Genomic DNA, 20,244 nt, shown 5'->3' on the forward strand with positions numbered 1-20,244 from the left:
GAGATTGCTGACAAGGAATGGAGAGAGGTTCAGTCAAGTAGCCATGGAATAAGCACGAAGGAGTCAGCTAATGGGCGTACAGGAAGCTGCACCACTCACCAATCGAGGGTTTCAAGACGACTGTCAAATGTACAAGGAAATTGTGAAAAGGAGAGCAAAGAGTGGAAGAGAGTTAAAATGAACTGGAAGGAGATGTTTGTGAGTAACTACTGACTAGCTAAATGATGTTATAAGGAATTAAATATAATGGCAGGAGAGGAAGTCTTGTTCAAACTCCTCTAAATGTTCTAATTTGTAGGAAGGGACCAACACGGCTTTTCTTTCTTGGGAAGCTCAACTGTTTAAAAGTGGACAAAACATAATGCGCTGTTTTATAAGTACTTTATTGAATCTTTTGTTATATTTGGAAACCTCAAGAATATAAACAATCATAACATTATGAAAATAAGCAGTCAAATTATGAGTTCAGCAGCACACCTCTGTCACTGAACTGTACAGACCATCCTCGAGTAAAGACTGTCCGACTTGCAGACAACCCATACTTAAGAACGGACTGTCATAAAGCCCATTAGATTAAAAATTTGAGTTAAATGGGTTCCCTGTATGGAGTTGCATGATCTCCCGTGTCTATGTGGGTTTCCTCCGGGAACTCTGGTTTCCTCCACAGTCCAAAGACATGCAGGTTAGGTGCATTGGCGATTCTAAATTGTCCCCAGTGTGTGCCTGAGGTGCGTGTGTGTGCCCTGCAGTGGCTGGCACCCTGCCCAGGGTTTGTTTCCTGCCTTGCGCCCTGTGTTGCCTGGGATTGGCTCCAGCAGCCCCCGTGACTCTGTAGTTAGAATATAGCGGGTTGGATAATGGATGGATGGATGGATGGTTTCATCTTTTAAATTACAATACACAGTTCATAAATGGTTTAGGTGAGGCTGCTGCTGCTCCTGATGATAGAGGTGATCGGGAACTGGAACAATCAAAAGTCCGCCATATACTTCTCTTCCGGTTTCAACTGTACAGTGCCTACAAAACACAAACTACAAATCCCACAAGCCCCTCCGATCTGGGCAAACCTGTTTAAAGACACAGACCCCAATTTAAAAACAGTGCTATTTATGCACATTTAACAATCATCCCAAAAGGACATATGCAGACAAAAATGAAACCTCCATGTGGCCCTGTTGCATGTTTAATATGTTTAAGTGTATTTGGAAGTGTTTTAGGTATTTTATAGGCATAGAAAAGTAAAAAATATGCAAAGACCGGCATTTGACTAACTGACACTAAATAAGAACCGCATGTACCTGTTCTGACTTACCTACACGGTAGACTTGAAGAAAGACGCAGGAACGGATCTCACTCATAACCCAGGGACTGCCTGTACAGTATAACACACAGAATAGGAAGAAGGCCGACTCCATTCTGTCAGAGAGACCACATCCTCTATTTTTATTTTCTTTTTCTAAATTTTAGATGTTGTCACTAAGCTGCTGATTTAGGTTTAGGAACAAATTAAAGAACTTGTTTACTCCAAAAAGTTATAAGCATTTTGAATTCTGTTACTGTTCTGTTCAATTATAGTTAATTTTGATCAAAAAGTTGAATTTTTGTATCAACAAGCCAGAGAATCCTTTAACACATGCTTTTCGAGTCTATGAAATGCTATTTGGCAAACTCCAAGTGGGCAGCCATATGTGCTTCATTAATAAACTGATGCTGAGAAGGTTAGCCTCACAACAGTGACCCCCTACTAAGCCGAGTGCTTCTGAGCTCTGTTGGTGACCACTGGATTCTTGGCCACCTCTCTGATCAACTCCCTTTTACCTGACTTCTCAGATGGCCAGACACCAAACGCTAGAAGAATCCTGCTGCCTCCAAACTTCTATCATTTGATAGGTTTTAAGCCAACTGTTCTCCTGGGAACCCACAAAGCTTTACATATGGTTGTGTGCTCCTGCCCCGATCTACATCTAACCATAAGTTGTTTGTGGAGGTCTGCAGTAGTTACGTGGCTTGGTTATCTCCTGATATGCAGAGGAATCTGGGGCCACATAGACACAGTGACATGTCTGCCTTTATATCTGATGTCTAATCTATGGCAAAATGAAAAATATCCTTTTAAATTAAACTTATAACTTAATAGTCTGCAAAATATAAAGGAGCCTAAAGATTGTCTGCATCTATTGCACATAGATAGAATGATAGATAGATAGATAGATAGATAGATAGATGTAGATAGATAGATAGAAAGGCACTATATAGTAGATAGATAGATACTTTATTAATCCCAAGGGGAAGAAACTGTGGAACACATATTAACAGGAAAGGCACTATATAAAAGGCAAACGGAGAAGGCACCAGACAGATAGATAACAGTAGTAGTTATATACTGTAGTAGTTTCATTTTAAATATACTGTATATGTATTTTAAAATCGGAGAATTATGTCAAAAGAAATATATTAAATCAGAACAATGGACTCACGCTGCACGAAGGCAAGCTGAAGTTGAGTGAAGTGGGAGATAGATGTGAAACTAGATAGATAGATAGATAGATAGATAGATAGATAGATAGATAGATAGATAGATAGATAGATGAAATGAATGAATGCACTAATCCCAAGGGGAAATTAATTAATTACTCCAAAACAGGCAGAAAAAACATTAGCCACTTCATAGCAATTATTAGCTATAAATAGCACCCATTACTGAATTAATCAACAGAAATAACCGCGCAGTCTACGTTTTATTCTTAACGGTTGCGAAAGAATAAAAAGAAAAACGCCTCAGCGACATGTCTGAGAGCCAGACCTGCGAACAAACATAGGTGACGAAGCGCAGAGCAACGTCCCCGAAATGGAAGTGGCAGAAAATGAATCCATCAGGGTTTAAAATAACAAATTGGGACACTGAGATTTGATTCCCCGACAGGGCTGGTCTTTTGCACCTGACCACCCGTTTAGCTTCTCGTCTCACGCAGAGAGGCAGCGCGACCCTCTTCCCGTGGCAATCTTAGGCTCGCGCATCCGGCGGTCGACCTCGTGGCGCAACGGTAGCGCGTCTGACTCAGATCAGAGGCTGCGTGTTTCAAATCACGTCGGGTCCCTTAGTCAGCCCTGACTCCCCGCAGCTCAGCCGTCCCTTTCTTATCAGCCCTGCCAAAAAAAAACCCTCGAGAACGTGGGGCAAGCCCGAGCCCCTGACTATTGGCGCCGTACCTTTGGCTTTTAAACAGGCCAGGTGGGGTGCCTTTCACATCGGCGGCTGACGGGGCAGAAAGCTCGGTGCTTAAAGAGCGCCGCCGTCGATCGATGTCTTCGCTGGGGAGGGCTGTTTCTTTGCAGCCCTTAACCTGGGCAGCCCTTTGCTGGCAGGTTTGTCAAGAATGCACCTCGCGCGTCCCTGGGTGGGCTCAGACCGCAACCTTTCGGTTAACAGCCGAACCTTTAACCGGTGCGCCACAGGGACTCGAGCTACCGAAAGCTGGCCCAGGGGATGGTGGAGCAAGTAGCTGATGTCTCGAGCAGTGACTGAGAGCGGGATAGCCTTGCTAGCCTCCTTTTAAAGGCAATTTGAAACGATATATCAGGAAGCAAGTCACATAAAGGAAGGTGGCACGGACATGGTTTATATGGCAGGCGTGGTAGGTTTCATGCAGGCGTCCCTGTACCCGAAGCTCCGACACTTGACGGACGCTCTGCATATTAGGCAGGCAGAGAGCGCAGAGGAGGAGCAGCCGAGAGAGCCAGCAACCCTAACTGTCTTGACTCCAGGGCCGGGAAAAAGTAGTCGCCACCAGGCCAGATAGTAATCGCTTCAGCAAGTGCGTCAAACATTTGGGCAAGGTGCGTAGTCCAGTAAAGAAGTTGAAAAAAAATAAAATGCAATGCGCCATTACTTAAATACAACGTCATTACCCACCCACTACTGCTAATAATTAAAATAATAAATACATTAAATAGAACTGAATAAACTGGTCAAAGAAAATAAGTAAACAACGCGCAAATGAAGGGAAAAGGCAAGCTGCACTTTTGTCACGTTGGCGCTGGGTTGATCACTTTCCCCAATCTTTTGTGCCGGTTCGATTCCCCGACGGAAGGTCGTTCTTTTTGCACCTGACCGCCCGTGAGGCTTTCCCCGGGAAAACATAAATCCCAAACGCAATACCACTAATGCAACTGTCAAACTACCCACTACTACTGGGCTATTAAATAATGAAAAGACATGGATAAACTTGAAAAAAATAAAACAACGCGCCGCAATGAAGGAAAAGGCGATGTTCACTTTTCCCCAGTCTGACGTTGATGACGCCCCAGCTCATCTGTCCTCTTAGTATAGTGGGAGTATCCCCGCCTTCAGCGGAGACCGGGCACCCCCTGACGGGAGGCTGGCTTTCACCCGACACCGTTAGCTTCTCATCCACACAGAGAAGGGGCAGCCCCTTCCGTGGCAACTAGGCTCGCATCCGGCGGTCGACCCTGGCAGCAACGGCGTTGACTCCAGATCAGAAGGCTTGCGGTTCAACACGCGAGGTCATAGTCCCAGCCCTGACCCCCCGCAGCGCCCAGCCCTTTCTATCCCAGCCCTCAAAAACCCTCGGACGTGGAGCAAAGCCCGAGCCCTGACATTGCCACGCGACCCTTTTGGGTTTAAACGGCCGAGGAGGTACTTTACACGGGAGCTGACGAGCCCGAAAGCTCGGTGCTTAAGACGGCGTCGATCGTGTTTCGCTGGAGGGGGTGTTTCTTTTCAACCCTTCCGGCGCCTTGCTGGCTTGGGATTTTGTCAAAATGCACCGCGCGTCCCTGGGTAGGCTCGAAACCCCAACCTTTCGGGTTTCGGCGCGCAACCGGGTTGCGCCACAGAGACTCAAACAAACCGTGGCGGGATGGTGGAGCAAGCCCAGCTGATGTATCGAGCAAGGACTGACGCTGAAGGCAGATGGCAGCTGGCCCCTTTAAGGGAATTTGAAACGAAAATATCAGAGCTCGTCATAAAGGAAGGGTGGCACTGGAATGGTTTATGGCAGGAAGCGAGTACCCTTGACTGGCGTCCCGCCCGTTCGGGACTTGACGGACCCTTTCAGTTAGGCGGAAGGTTACCGAGGAGGGCAGCGCCGGGGAGGGCCCGCAGCCCTAACTGGTCTTGACTCCAGGGCGGGAGAAAATGAGTCTACAGGCCGATCGTAATCGCGTTTAGCCAAGGTTGGGTTCAAACATTTGGGAAGTGGCAGTAGTCCAGTAAAAAAAGTAAAAAAAAAAAAAAAATGCAATCCCATTTTCTAATAATTATACTCCCACTACTACGCCATAATTAAAATAATAAATAAGAAAATTAAATAGAACTGAATAAACTGGTCAAAGAAATAAAAAAGCAAGCGCACAATGAGGAAAAGCGTGCTGCACTTTTTTCACTCTGGGCGCTGATAGACGCTCCCTAATTCATCTGTGCCGGTTCGATTCTCGACGGGAAGGTCGTCTTGCACCTGACCCCCGTTTACTCCTCAAAATATAAAAACCAACCGCTAATACTAATAATGCAACCGTCAATACTACTCCCACTACTACTGTACTATTCAAAATAATGAAAAAGACATGGATAAACTGAAAAGAAATAAAAAAAGCCTGCAATGAAGGGAAAAGGCGATGCTTTCCTTTTTCACGCGACGTGGGTGACGCCCTAGCTCATCTCTCCCGTTGATAGTGGTGAGCATCCGCCTTCCGCGGGAGACCTGTCATTCCCCGACGGAGCTGGCTTTGCACCTGACCCACCCGTTGCCTCCTCACACAGAGGCCAGACAGCCTCTTCCTGGCAATCTTAGGGGGGCATCCCGCGGTCGACCTGTGGAACCTGGCGCGCCTGACTCCAGATCAGAAGGCTGCGTGTTCAAATCACGCGGAGGTACAGTCCCAGCCTGACTCCCGAGGGCCCGGGCCCCCTTTCTTATCCCAGCCCCTGCAAAACCTGAGACGGAGCAAAGCCCGAAGTTACTATTGGCCACGCCGCCAATTTGGCTTTTAACGGGCCGAGGAGTGCACTTTTACAGCGGTGGGAAAGGGAGAAAGCTCGGGTTAAGGCGCCCGGGATCTGTTTGCTGGGAGGGCTGTTTCGCAACCTTTAAACCCGGGAGCTTTTCTGGCTTGGATTTTGTCAAATGCACCTCCGTCCCTGGTGGCTCAAACCAACCTTCGTTAAATTTAAAGCACTGAACGATTGGGGCCACAGAATTCGAAACACGGCTGGGGAAGGGGTGGTGGGGCGAGCCCAGCTGATGTCTCGAAGCGAGTGACTGACGCCCGAAGGAGGATGGCAGCGCCCGGCCCCCCTTTTAAGCGCATTGAAAAAAGATATATCAGAGCTCAGTCTAAAGGGAAAGGGTGGCACGGCATGTTTGGGAGGACGAGTGACGTCAGACTGGGGCCCGCCGAAAACTCCGCACTTGACGGGCCGCTGAAAGTTAGGCACAAAACACTCAGAGGAGGCAGCGCGAGAGAGCGCCACAGCCCAATGGTCTGACTCCAGGGCCGGGAGAAAAGTGAGTCGCCCCCCGGCCAGACTGCAATCGCTTCAGCCAAGGTTAGCAAACTTTGCCAAGTGGCAAGTAGTCCGAAAGAGTGAAAAAATAAATAAAATGCAATCGCCATTACTAAATACAACTGTCAATACTACTCCCACTACTACCAACAAATTAAATAATAAATACAGAAATTAAATAGAACTGAATAAACTGTCAAAGAAAAAGTAAAGCACGTCCCCTGAAGGGGAAAGGCTGGCACTTTTTTCGCCTGGAGCTGATAGACGGCTCTAATTCATCAGGCGGTTCGACTACAGGAAAGGTTCTTTTGCACCCGACCCCGGGAGCTCCTCAAAATATAAAATCCCAACCTAATCTAATTTAAAGCAACCGTCAAATTCTCCCACCACACTGGTACTATTCAAATAATGAAATAGACATGGTAAACTTGAAAAAAAAGTAAAGCAAGCCCGCAATGAAGGGAAAAACGATCTTCACTTTTTCACGGCCCGGATCGGATGCGCCCCCTAGCCATCGTTTTTGTATGGGTGAGGATCCCCCCCTCGCCGGGGGGACCGGGCGACCCCCGGGAGGCTTCTTTACCCGACCATTTGCTTCGTCCACAAGAAGGGCAAGCCCTCTTCCAGGGAATCCTTTAGGGTCTCCCCGGGGTTTTCCCCGGGGAACGGTAGCGCTCTGACCCGATCAAAAGGGGTTTAAACCCCGAGGTCATAGTCCCAGCCCCGACTCCCGCAGCGCCAGCCGCCCTTTTTATCCCAGCCCCTGCAAAAACCTCGAGACGTGGGCAAACCCCAGCCCTGACTATTGGCCACCCCTGCACTTTGGCTTTAAACGGGCCAAAGTGAGGTGCACTTTCACATCGGCAGCTGACCCGGGGCCCAGAAAGCTGGGTGCTTAAGACCCGCCGATCGTGGTTCGCTGGGAGGGTGTTTTTTGAAACCCCCAACCTGGGCAGCCTTTGCGGGTTTGGATTTTGTCAAATGCACCTCGGCCCCGGGGTGGCTTAACCAAAACCCTTTCGTTAACAGCCGAACGCGCCAACCGATTCGCCACAGAGACTTGACCCACCGGCTGGCCAAGGAGGTGGAGCAAGCCCATGATGTCTCGAAGAAGTGACGACTGCCGGCAGGATGGCAGCGCTGCCTCCTTTAAGGCAATTTGAAACGATATATCAGAGCTCAGTCATAAAGGAAGGATGGCACGGACATGGATGGCAGGAAGCGAGGACCGGTTCAATTCGGCAGCCCTGGCCCCAAAGCCCGGACTTGACGGACCGCTCTGCATGTTAGGCAGGAAAGAGCACCAGAGGAGGGCAGCGTCAAAGACCCGCTAGCAGCCCTAACTGGTCTTGACCCAGGGGGGGGAGAAAGTGTCGCCACCAGGGCCAGATCAGTAATCGCTTTAGCCAAGGTTGGTTCAAACATTTGGCCAAGGGGCAAGTAGTCCAGTAAAAGAAGTTGAAAAAATAAATAAAAAGCAATCCTATTAATAATACAACCGTCAATACTACTCCCACTACTACTGCTAATAATTAAAATAATAAATACAGAAAATTAAATAGAACTGAATAAACTGGTCAAAGAAAATAAGTAAAGCAACGCGTCTATGAAGGGAAAAGGCGATGCTGCACTTTTGTCACGCCTGCGCTTGATGACGCCCCCTAATTCATCTGTGCCGGGTTCGATTCCCCGACGGAAGGTCGTTCTTTCACCCTGACCGCCCGTTGAGCTCCTCAAAAAATAAAAAATCCAACGCTAATACTAATAATGCAACTGTCAATACTACTCCCACTACTACTGGTACTATTCAAAATAATGAAAATAGACATGGATAAACTTGAAAAGAAAATAAAACAACGCCGCAATGAAGGGAAAAGGCGATGCTTCACTTTTCTCACGTCTGACGCTGATAGACGCCCTAGCTCATCTGCTCTCGTTAGTATAGTGGTGAGTATCCCCGCCTGTCACGGAGCCCGGGTTGATTCCCGACGGGGAGGCTGGTCTTTTGCACCAGACCACCCGTTTAGCTTCTCATCTCACACAGAGATGGCAGCACAGCCCTCTTCCGTGGCAATCTTAGGCTCCCATCCGGCGGTCGACCTCGTGGCGCAACAGTAGCGCGTCTGACTACAGATCAGAAGGCTGCGTGTTCAAATCACGTCGAGGTCATAGTCCCAGCCCCTGACTCCCCGCAGCCAGCCGCCTTTCATCCCAGCCTCTGCAAAAACCCTCGAGAACGTGGAGCAAAGCCCGAGCCCTGACTATTGCCACCGCACTTTGGCTTTTAAACGGGCCGAGTGGGTGCACTTTCACATCGGCAGCTGACGAGGCAGAAAGCTCGGTGCTTAAGAGCGCCCGCGATCGTTCTTCGCTGGGAGGGCTGTTTTGCAACCCTTAACCTGGGCAGCCCTTTGCTGGCTTGGGGTTTTATCAAATGCACCTCGCGTCCCTGGGTGGGCTCGAACCACCAACCTTCGGTTAACAGCCGAACGCGCAACGATTGCGCCACAGAGACTAGCTACCGGCTGGCCAAGGGGATGGTGGAGCAAGCCCAGCTGATGTCTCGGCGAAGTGACTGACTGCCAAGGCAGGATGGCAGCGCTAGCCTCCTTTAAGGCAATTTGAAACGATATATCAGAGCTCAGTCATAAAGAAGGATGGCACGGACATGGTTTATGGCAGAGGGAGTAGCGACGGTTCGTACTAGGCGCCTGCCGAGCCGACTCGGCACTGACCGCTCTGCATGTTAGGCAGGCAAGAGTACCAGAGGAGGGCAGCGGCCGAAGAGCGCCAGCAGCCCAACTGGTCTTGACTCCAGGGCCGGGAGAAAAGTGAAGTCGTCCACCAGGGCCAGATCAGTAATCTAGCTTTAGCCAAGGTTGGTTCAAACATTTGGCCAAGTGTGCAAGTAGTCCAGTAAAAGAAGTTGAAAAAAAAATAAATAAAATGCAATCGCCATTACTAATAATACTACTCCCACTACTACTGCTAATAATTAAAATAATAAATACAGAAAATTAAATAGAACTGAATAAACTGGTCAAAGAAAATAAAGTAAAGCAACGCGTCACAATGAAGGGAAGGCGATGTGCACTTTTGTCACGTCCTGGACGCTGATAGACCTCCTAATCATCTGTGCCGGGTTCGATTCTCGATGGGAAGGTCGTCTTTGCCCCCTGACCGCCCGTTGAGCTCCTCGAAAAATATAAAATCCAATCGCTAATACTAATAATGCAACTGTCAATACTACTCCCACTACTACTTGGTACTATTCAAAATAATGAAAATAGACATGGATAAACTTGAAAAGAAAATAAAACAACGCGCCGCAATGAAGGGAAAAGGCGATGCTTCACTTTTTCTCACGTCTGGACGTTGATAGACGCTCCCTAGCTCATCTGCTCCTCGTTAGTATAGTGGTGAGTATCCCGCCTGTCACGGGAGACCTGGGTCTGATTCACGGGGGGGCTGGTCTTGCACCTGACCACCCGTTTAGCTTCTCATCTCACACAGAGAAGGCAGCACAGCCCTCTTCCGTGGCAATCTTAGGTCGCATCCGGCGGTCGACCTTCGGGCGCAACGGTAGCGCGTCTGACTCCAGATCAGAAGGCTGCGTGTTCAAATCACGTCGAGGTCATAGTCCCAGCCCCTGACTCCCTGCAGCGCTCAGCCGTCCTTTCTTATCCCAGCCCCTGCAAAAAAAACCCTCGAGAACGTGGAGCAAAGCCCGAGCCCTGACTATGTGCCACGCCGTACCTTTGGCTTTAAACGGGCCGAGTGAGGTGCACTTTCACATCGGCAGCTGACGGGCAGAAAGCTCGGTGCTAAGAGCCCGCCGTCGATCGTGTCTTTGCTGGGAGGGCTGTTTCTTTGCAACCCTTAACCTGGGCAGCCCTTTGCTGGCTTGGGATTTGTCAAAATGCACCTGCGTCCCCTGGGTGGGCTCAACCACCAACCTTTCGGTTAACAACCGAAGCGCTAACCGATTGCGCCACAGAGACTCGAGCTACCGGCTGGCTAAGGGGATGGTGGAGCAAGCCCAGCTGATGTCTCGAGCGAAGTGACTGACTGCCCGAAGGCAGGATGGCAGCGCTGGCCTCCTTTAAAGGCAATTTGAAACGATATATCAGAGCTCAGTCATAAAGGAAGGATGGCACGGACATGGTTTATGGCAGGAAGCAAAGTGACCGTTCAGTACTGGGCGTCCCAGTGCCCGAGCTCCGGTCATTGACGGACCGCTCTGCATGTTAGGCAGGCAAGAGCACCAGAGGAGGGCAGCGGCCGAGAGCGCCAGCAGCCCTAACTGGTCTTGACTCCAGGGCCGGGAGAAAAGTGAAGTGTCCCACCAGGCCAGATCAGTAATCGCGTTCAGCCAAGGTTGGGTTCAAACATTTGGCCAAGTGTGCAAGTAGTCCAGTAAAAGAAGTTGAAAAAAAAATAAATAAAATGCAATCGCCATTACTAATAATACAACTGTCAATACTACTCCCACTACTACTGCTAATAATTAAAATAATAAATACAGAAAATTAAATAGAACTGAATAAACTGGTCAAAGAAAATAAAGTAAAGCAGCAGTCTAATGAAGGGAAAAGGCGATGCTGCACTTTTGTCACGTCTGGACGCTGATAGACGCTCCCTAATTCATCTGTGCCGGGTTCGATTCCCTGACGGAAGGTCGTTCTTTTGCACCTGACGCCCGTTGAGCTCCTCGAAAATATAAAATCCAATCGCTAATACTAATAATGCAACTGTCAATACTACTCCCACTACTACTGGTACTATTCAAAATAATGAAAATAGACATGGATAAACTTGAAAAAGAAAATAAAACAACGCGCCGCAATGAAGGGAAAAGGCGATGCTTCACTTTTTCTCACGTCTGGACGTTGATAGACGCTCCCTAGCTCATCTGCTCCTCGTTAGTATAGTGGTGAGTATCCCCGCCTGTCACGCGGGAGACTGGGGTCTGATTCCCGACGGGGAGGCTGGTCTTTTGCACCTGACCACCCGTTTAGCTTCTCGTCTCACACAGAGAAGGCAGCACAGCCCTCTTCCGTGGCAATCTTAGGCTCACATCCGGCGGTCGACCTCGTGGCGCAACGGTAGCGCGTCTGACTCCAGATCAGAAGGCTGCGTGTTCAAATCACGTCGAGGTCATAGTCCCAGCCCCTGACTCCCCGCAGCGCTCAGCCGTCCTTTCTTATCCCAGCCTCTGCAAAAAAAAAAACCCTCGAGAACGTGGAGCAAAGCCCGAGCCCTGACTATTGGCCACGCCGTACCTTGGCTTTTAAACGGGCCGAGTGAGGGACTTCACATCGGCAGCTGACGAGGCAGAAAGCTCGGTGCTTAAGAGCGCCGCCGTCGATCGTGTCTTCGCTGGAGGCTGTTTCTTTGCAACCCTTAACCTGGGCAGCCCTTGCTGGCTTGGGATTTTGTCAAAATGCACCTCAGCGCATCCCTGGGTGGGCTCGAACCACCAACCTTTCGGTTAACAGCCGAACGCGCTAACCGATTGCGCCACAGAGACTCGAGCTACTGGCTGGCCAAGGGGATGGTGGAGCAAGCCCAGCTGATGTCTCGAGCGAAGTGACTGACTGCCCGAAGGCAGGATGGCAGCGCTGGCCTCCTTTTAAGGCAATTTGAAACGATATATCAGAGCTCAGTCATAAAGGAAGGATGGCACGGACATGGTTTATGGCAGGAAGCGAGGACCGGTTCGTACTGGGCGTCCTGCTGCGAGCTCCGGCACTTGACGGACCGCTCTGCATGTTAGGCAGGCAAGAGTACCAGAGGAGGGCAGCGGCCGGAGAGCCAGCAGCCCTAACTGGTCTTGACTCCAGGCCGGGGAGAAAGTGAAGTCGTCCACCAGGGCCAGATCAGTAATCGCGTTCAGCCAAGGTTGGGTTCAAACATTTGGCCAAGTGTGCAAGTAGTCCAGTAAAAGAAGTTGAAAAAAAAATAAATAAAATGCAATCGCCATTACTAATAATACTACTCCCACTACTACTGCTAATAATTAAAATAATAAATACAGAAATTAAATAGAACTGAATAAACTGGTCAAAGAAAATAAAGTAAAAGCAACGCGTCACAATGAAGGGAAAAGGCGATGCTGCACTTTTGTCACGTCTGGACGCTGATAGACCTCCCTAATTCTTGTGCGGGTTCGTTTCCCCCGACGGGAAGGTCGTTTTTTTGCACCTGACCGCCCGTTGAGCTCCTCGAAAATATAAAATCCAATCGCTAATACTAATAATAACTGTCAATACTACCCCCACTACTACGGTACTATTCAAAATAATGAAAATAGACATGGATAAACTTGAAAGAAAAAAACAACGCGCCGCAATGAAGGGGAAAAGGCGATGCTTCACTTTTCTCACGTCTGGACGTTGATAGACGCTCCTAGCTCATCTGTTCCTCGTTAGTATATGGTGAGTATCCCCGCCTGTCACGCGGGAGACCTGGGTTCGATTCCCCGACGGGGAGGCTGGTCTTTTGCACCTGACCACCCGTTTAGCTTCCCCATCTCACACAGAGAAGGCAGACAGCCCCTTCCGTGGCAATCTAGGGGTCGCATCCGGCGGTCGACCTCGTGGCGCAAAAGGTAGGGGCGTCTGACTCAGATCAGAAGGCTGCGTGTTCAAATCACGTCGAGGTCATAGTCCAGCCTGACTCCCGCAGCGCTCAGCCGTCCTTTCTTATCCCAGCCCCTGCAAAAAAAAAAAACCCCCCGAGAACGTGGAGCAAAGCCCGAGCCCTGACTATTGGCCACGCCGTACCTTTGGCTTTTAAACGGGCCGAGTGAGGTGCACTTTTACATCGGCAGCTGACGCAGGCGAAGCTTCGGTGCTTAAGAGCGCCGCCGTCGATCGTGTTCGCTGGGAGGGCTGCTTTGCAACCCTTAACCTGGGGAGCCCTTTGCTGGCTTGGGATTTTGTAAAAATGCACCTCGCGCGTCCCTGGGGGCTCGAACACCAACCTTTCGGTTAACAGCCCGGCCGCTAACCGATTGCGCCACAGGCGGAGCTCCCGGGGCTGGCAAGGGGATGGTGGAGCAAGCCCAGCTGATGTCTCGAGCGAAGTGACTGACTGCCCGAAGGCAGGATGGCAGCGCTGGCCTCCTTAACAATTTAAAACGATATATCAGAGCTCAGTCATAAAGGAAGGATGGCACGGACATGGTTTAGGCAGGGAGTGACCGGTCTGTACTGGGCGTCCTGTGCCCGAGCTCCGGCACTTGGGCGGACCGCCTGCATTTAGGCAGGCAAGAGCACCAGAGGGAGGGGCAGCGGCCGAGGCGCCCAGCAGCCCTAACTGGTCTTGACTCCAGGGCCGGGAGAAAAATGAAGTCGCCCCCCAGGGCCAGATCAGTAATGCGTTCCCGCCAAGGTTGGGGCAAACATTTGGCAAGTGTAAGTAGTCCAGTAAAAAAAGTTGAAAAAAAATAAATAAAATGCAATCCCATTACTAATAATACAACTGTCAATACTACTCCCCCTACTACTAAGTAATTAAAATAATAAATACAGAAAATTAAATAGAACTGAATAAACTGGTCAAAAAAATAAAAGCAACGTCTAATGAAAGGGGAAAAGGGGATGCTGCAACTTTTTTTCACGCCTGCGCTGATGGGGGCCCCCCTAATTCATCTGTGCGGGTTCGACCGACGGAAGGTCGTCTTTTGCACCTGACCGCCCGTTTAAAAATCCTCAAAATAAAAATCCCAATCGCTAATACTAATAATGCAACTGTCAATACTACTCCCACTACTACTGGTACTATTCAAAATAATGAAAATAGACATGGATAAACTTGAAAAAGAAAATAAAACAACGCACGCAATGAAGGGAAAAGGCGATGCTTCTTTTCTCACGCCTGGACGTTGATAGCGCTCCCTAGCACATCTGCTCCTCGTTAGTATAGTGTGAGTATCCCGCCTGTCACGCGGAGACTGGGGTTCGATTCCCCGACGGGAGGCTGGTCTTTGCACCTGACCACCCGCTTAGCTTCTCGCCTCACACAGAGAAGGCAGCACAGCCCTCTTCCGTGGCAATCTTAGGCTCCACATCCGGCGGTCGACCTGCTGGCGCACGGTAGCGCGTCTGACTCCAGATCAGAAGGCTGCGTGTTCAAATCACGCCGAGGTCATAGTCCCAGCCCTGACTCCCCGCAGCGCTCAGCCGTCCTTTCTTATCCCAGCCTCTGCAAAAAAAAACCCTCGAGAACGTGGAGCAAAGCCCGAGCCCTGACTATTGGCCACGCCGTACCTTTGGCTTTTAAACGGGCCGAGGGGTGCACTTTCACATCGGGCAGCTGACGAGGCAGAAAGCTCGGTGCTTAAAGCGCCCGCCGATCGTGGTTCGCTGGGAGGGCTGTTTCTTTGCAACCCTTAACCTGGGCAGCCCTTTGCTGGCTTGGGATTTTGTCAAAATGCACCTCAGCATCCCTGGTGGCTCGAACCACCAACCTTTGGGTTAACAGCCGAACGCTAACCGATTGGCGCCACAGAGACTCGAGCTACTGGCTGGCCAAGGGGATGGTGGAGCAAGCCCAGCTGATGTCTCGAGCGAAGGACTGACTGCCCGAAGGCAGGATGGCAGCGCTGGCCTCCTTTAAGGCAATTTGAAACGATATATCAGAGCTCAGTCATAAAGGAAGGATGGCACGGACATGGTTTATGGCGGAAGCAGTGACCGGTTCGTACTGGGCGTCCTGTGCCCGAGCTCCGCACTTGACGGACGCTCTGCATTTAGGCAGGCAAGAGCACCAGAGAGGGCAGCGGCGAGAGGCCAGCAGCCCTAACTGGTCTTGACTCCAGGGCCGGGAGAAAGTGAAGTCGCCCACCAGGGCCAGATCAGTAATCGCTTCAGCCAAGGTTGGTTCAAACATTTTGGCCAAGTGTGCAAGTAGTCCAGTAAAAGAAGTTGAAAAAAATAAATAAAATGCAATCGCCATTACTAATAATACAACTGTCAATACTACTCCACTACTACTGCTAATAATTAAAATAATAAATACAGAAAATTAAATAGAACTGAATAAACTGGTCAAAGAAAATAAAGTAAAGCAACGCTACAATGAAGGAAAAGGCGATGCTGCACTTTTTGTCACGTCTGGACGCTGATAGACGCCTCCCTAATTCATCTGTGCCGGTTCGATTCCCCCGACGGAAGGTCGTCTTTGCACCTGACCGCCCGTTGAGCTCCTCGAAAAATATAAAATCCAATCGCTAATACTAATAATGCAACTGTCAATACTACTCCCACTACTACTGGTACTATTCAAAATAATGAAAATAGACATGGATAAACTTGAAAGAAAATAAAACAACGCTACGATGAAGGGAAAAGGCGATGCTTCACTTTTTCTCCGCGTCTGGACGTTGATAGACGCTCCCTAGCTCATCTGCTCCCTCGTTAGTATAGTGGTGATCCCGCCGTCATCGCTGGAGACCGGGTTCGATCCCCGACGGGAGGCTGGTCTTTTGCACCAGACCACCCGTTTAGCTTCTCATCTCACACAGAGATGGCAGCACAGCCCTCTTCCGTGGCAATCTTAGGCTCCCATCCGGCGGTCGACCTCGTGGCGCAACAGTAGCGCGTCTGACTACAGATCAGAAGGCTGCGTGTTCAAATCACGTCGAGGTCATAGTCCCAGCCCCTGACTCCCGCAGCGTCAGCCGCTCCTTTCTTATCCCAGCCTCTGCAAAAAAACCTCGAGAACGTGGAGCAAAGCCCGAGCTCTGACTTGGCCACGCCACCTTTGGCTTTTAAACGGGCGAGGTGAGGTGCACTTTCACCGGCAGCTGACGAGGCAGAAAGCTCGGTGCTTAAGAGCGCCGCCGGATCGATGTCTTCGCTGGGAGGGCTGTTTCTTTGCAACCCTTAACCTGGGCAGCCCTTTGCTGGCTTGGGATTTTGTCAAAATGCACCTCGCCCCTGGGTGGGCTCGAACCACCAACCTTTCGGTTAACAGCCGAACGCTAACCAATTGCGCCACAGAGACTCAAGCTACCGGCTGGCCAAGGGGATGGTGGAGCAAGCCCAGCTGATGTATCGAGCCATGACTGACTGCCGAAGGCAGGATGGCAGCGCTGGCCTCCTTTAAGGCAATTTGAAACGATATATCAGAGCTCAGTCATAAAGGAAGGATGGCAGGACATGGTTTATGGCAGGAAGCGAGTGACCGGTTGTACTGGGCCCAGCCTGAGCTCCGGCACTTGACGGACCGCCTGCATGTTAGGCAGGCAAGAGTACCAGAGGAGGGCAGCGGCAGAGAGCGCCAGCAGCCCTAACTGGTCTTGACTCCAGGGCGGGAGAAAAGTGAAGTCGTCCACAAGGGCCAGATCGTAATTCGCCTCAGCCAAGGTTGGGTTCAAACATTTGGCCAAGTGTGCAAGTAGTCCAGTAAAAGAAGTTGAAAAAAAAATAAATAAAATGCAATCGCCATTACTAATAATACTACTCCCACTACTACTGCTAATAATTAAAATAATAAATACAGAAAATTAAATAGAACTGAATAAACTGGTCAAAGAAAATAAAGTAAGCAACGCTAGCTCAATGAAGGGAAAAGGCGATGCTGCACTTTTGTCACGTCTGGACGCTGATAGACGCTCCCTAATTCATCTGTGCCGGTTCGATTCCCCACGGGAAGGTCGTTTTGCACCTGACCGCCCGTTGAGCTCCTCGAAAAATATAAAATCCAATCAGCTAATACTAATAATGCAACTGTCAATACTACCCACTACTACGGTACTATTCAAAATAATGAAAATAGACATGGATAAACTTGAAAAGAAAATAAAACAACGCCGCAATGAAGGAAAAAGGCGATGCTTCACTTTTCTCACGTCTGGACGTTGATAGACGCTCCCTAGCCTCATCTGCTCCTCGTTAGTATAGTGGTGAGTATCCCGCCTGTCACGCGAGACCTGGGTTCATTCCCCGACGGGAGGCTGGTCTTTGCACCTGACCACCCGCTTAGCTCTCGTCTCACACAGAGAAGGCAGCACAGCCCTCTTCCGTGGCAATCTTAGGCTCACATCCGGTCGACCTCTGCAACGGTAGCTGGCTGACTCCAGATCAGAAGGCTGCGTGTTCAAATCACGTCGAGGTCATAGTCCCAGCCCCTGACTCCTGCAGCGCCAGCCGCCCCTTTCTTATCCCAGCCCCTGCAAAAACCCTCGAGAACGTGGGAGCAAAGCCCGAGCCCTGACTATTGGCCACGCCGTACCTTTGGCTTTAAACGGGCCGAGTGAGGTGCACTTTCACATCGGCAGCTGACGAGGCAGAAAGCTCGGTGCTTAAGAGCGCCGCCTCGATCGTGTCTTCGCTGGGAGGGCTGTTTTTGCAACCCTTAACCTGGGCAGCCTTTGCTGGCTTGGGATTTTGTCAAAATGCACCTCCAGGTCCCTGGGTGGGCTCAAACCACCAACCTTTTGGTTAACAGCCGAACGCGCTAACCGATTGGGTACAGAGACTCGAGCTACCGGCTGGCCAAGGGATGGTGGAGCAAGCCCAGCTGATGTCTCGAGCGAGGACTGACTGCCCAAGGCAGGATGGCAGCGCCTCCTTTTAAGGCAATTTGAAACGATATATCAGAGCTCAGTCATAAAGGAAGGATGGCACGGACATGGTTTATGGCAGGAAGCGAAGTGACGGTTCGTACTGGGCGTCCTGTGCCCGAGCTCCGGCACTTGACGGACCGCTTGCATGTTAGGCAGGCAAGAGTACCAGAGGAGGGCAGCGGCCGAGAGCCAGCAGCCCTAACTGGTCTTGACTCAGGGCCGGGGAGAAAAGTGAGTCGTCCACCAGGGCCAGATCGAATCGCTGCTTCAGCCAAGGTTGTCAAACATTTGGCCAAGTGTGCAAGTAGTCCAGTAAAAGAAGTTGAAAAAAAAATAAAATAAAATGCAATCGCCATTACTAATAATACAACTGTCAATACTACTCCCACTACTACTGCTAATAATTAAAATAATAAATACAGAAAATTAAATAGAACTGAATAAACTGGTCAAAGAAAATAAAGTAAAGCAACGCGTACAATGAAGGGAAAAGGCGATGCTGCACTTTTTGTCACGTCCTGGCGCTGATAGACGCCCTAATTCATCTGTGCCGGGTTCGATTCCCGGACGGAAGGTCGGTCTTTTGCACCTGACCGCCTGCAGCTGCTCAAAATATAAAATCCAATCGCTAATACTACTAATGCAACTGTCAATACTACTCCCACTACTACTGGTACTATTCAAAATAATGAAAATAGACATGGATAAACTTGAAAAAGAAAATAAAACAACGCGCCGCAATGAAGGGAAAAGGCGATGCTTCACTTTTTCTCACGCCTGACGTGATAGACGCTCCCTTAGCTCATCTGCTCCTCGTTAGTATAGTGGTGAGTATCCCCGCCTGTCACGCGGAGACCGGTCGATTCCCGACGGGAGGCTGGTCTTTGCACCTGACCACCCGTTTAGCTTCTCGTCTCACACAGAGAAGGCAGCACAGCCCCTCTTCCGGGCAATCTTAGGCTCCCATCCGCGCGGTCGACCTCGTGGCGCAACGGTAGCGCGCCTGACTCCAGATCAGAAGGCTGCGGTTCAAATCACGCGAGGTCATAGTCCCAGCCTGACTCCCCGCGCAGCCAGCCGTCCTTTCTTATCCCAGCCCCTGCAAAAAAAAAAAAAAACACCCCTCGAGAACGTGGAGCAAAGCCCGAGCCCTGACTATTGGCCACGCCGTACCTTTGGCTTTTAAACGGGCCAGTGGAGGTGCACTTTCACATCGGCAGCTGACGCAGGCAGAAAGCTCGGTGCTTAAGAGCGCCGCTGTCGATCGTGTCTTGCTGGGAGGGCTGTTTCTTTGCAACCCTTAACCTGGGCAGCCCTTTGCTGGCTTGGGATTTTGTCAAAATGCACCTCGCGCGTCCCTGGGTGGCTCGAACACCAACCTTCGGTTAACAGCCGAACGCTACGCTAACCGACATGGCACAGAGACTCGAGCTACCGGGCTGGCCAAGGGATGGTGGAGCAAGCCCAGCTGATATCTCGGCAAGTGACTGACTGCCCAAGGCAGGATGGCAGCGCTGGCCTCCTTTTAAGGCAATTTGAAACGATATATCAGAGCTCAGTCATAAAGGAAGGATGGCACGGACATGGTTTATGGCAGGAAGCGAAGTGACGGTTCTGTACTGGGCGCCTGTGCCCGAGCTCCGCACTTGCGGACGGCTCTGCATGTTAGGCAGGCAAGAGCACAGAGGAGGGCAGCGGCCGAGAGAGGCCAGCAGCCCTAACTGGTCTTGACTCAGGGCCGGGAGAAAAGTGAAGTCGTCCACCAGGGCCAGATCAGTAATCGCGTCAGCCAAGGTTGGGTTCAAACATTTGGCCAAGTGCAAGTAGTCCAGTAAAAGAAGTTGAAAAAAAAATAAAATAAAATGCAATCGCCATTACTAATAATACAACTGTCAATACTACTCCCACTACTACTGCTAATAATTAAAATAATAAATACAGAAAATTAAATAGAACTGAATAAACTGGTCAAAGAAAATAAAGTAAAGCAACGCGTCACAATGAAGGGAAAAGGCGATGCTGCACTTTTGTCACGTCTGACGCTGATAGACGCTCCTCAATTCATCTGTGCCGGGTTCGATTCCTGACGGGAAGGTCGGTCTTTTGCACCTGACCGCCCGTTGAGCTGCTCGAAAAATATAAA

General features: G+C 50.0%; 6 non-coding genes across 6 annotated transcripts; 4 read left to right on the forward strand and 2 right to left on the reverse strand.

The window, feature by feature from the left end:
- The first annotated feature begins 8,623 nt into the window (after positions 1-8,623).
- Positions 8,624-8,695, forward strand: trnac-aca. The gene has a single exon. It is a non-coding gene; the product is annotated as a tRNA-Cys (tRNA).
- Positions 8,696-8,970: 275 nt separating this feature from the next.
- Positions 8,971-9,041, reverse strand: trnan-guu. The gene has a single exon. It is a non-coding gene; the product is annotated as a tRNA-Asn (tRNA).
- A 1,050-nt stretch (positions 9,042-10,091) lies between these two features.
- Positions 10,092-10,163, forward strand: trnaw-cca. The gene has a single exon. It is a non-coding gene; the product is annotated as a tRNA-Trp (tRNA).
- A 1,451-nt stretch (positions 10,164-11,614) lies between these two features.
- Positions 11,615-11,686, forward strand: trnaw-cca. Its single transcript has one exon. It is a non-coding gene; the product is annotated as a tRNA-Trp (tRNA).
- Positions 11,687-11,982: 296 nt separating this feature from the next.
- On the reverse strand, positions 11,983-12,056 carry trnan-guu. Its single transcript has one exon. It is a non-coding gene; the product is annotated as a tRNA-Asn (tRNA).
- Positions 12,057-16,108: 4,052 nt separating this feature from the next.
- trnac-aca lies at positions 16,109-16,180 on the forward strand. The gene has a single exon. It is a non-coding gene; the product is annotated as a tRNA-Cys (tRNA).
- The last annotated feature ends 4,064 nt before the right edge of the window (positions 16,181-20,244 follow it).

The sequence above is a fragment of the Polypterus senegalus genome, unplaced genomic scaffold, assembly GCF_016835505.1.
Source record: "Polypterus senegalus isolate Bchr_013 unplaced genomic scaffold, ASM1683550v1 scaffold_1405, whole genome shotgun sequence".
NCBI classification, from domain to species: Eukaryota; Metazoa; Chordata; class Cladistia; order Polypteriformes; family Polypteridae; genus Polypterus; species Polypterus senegalus.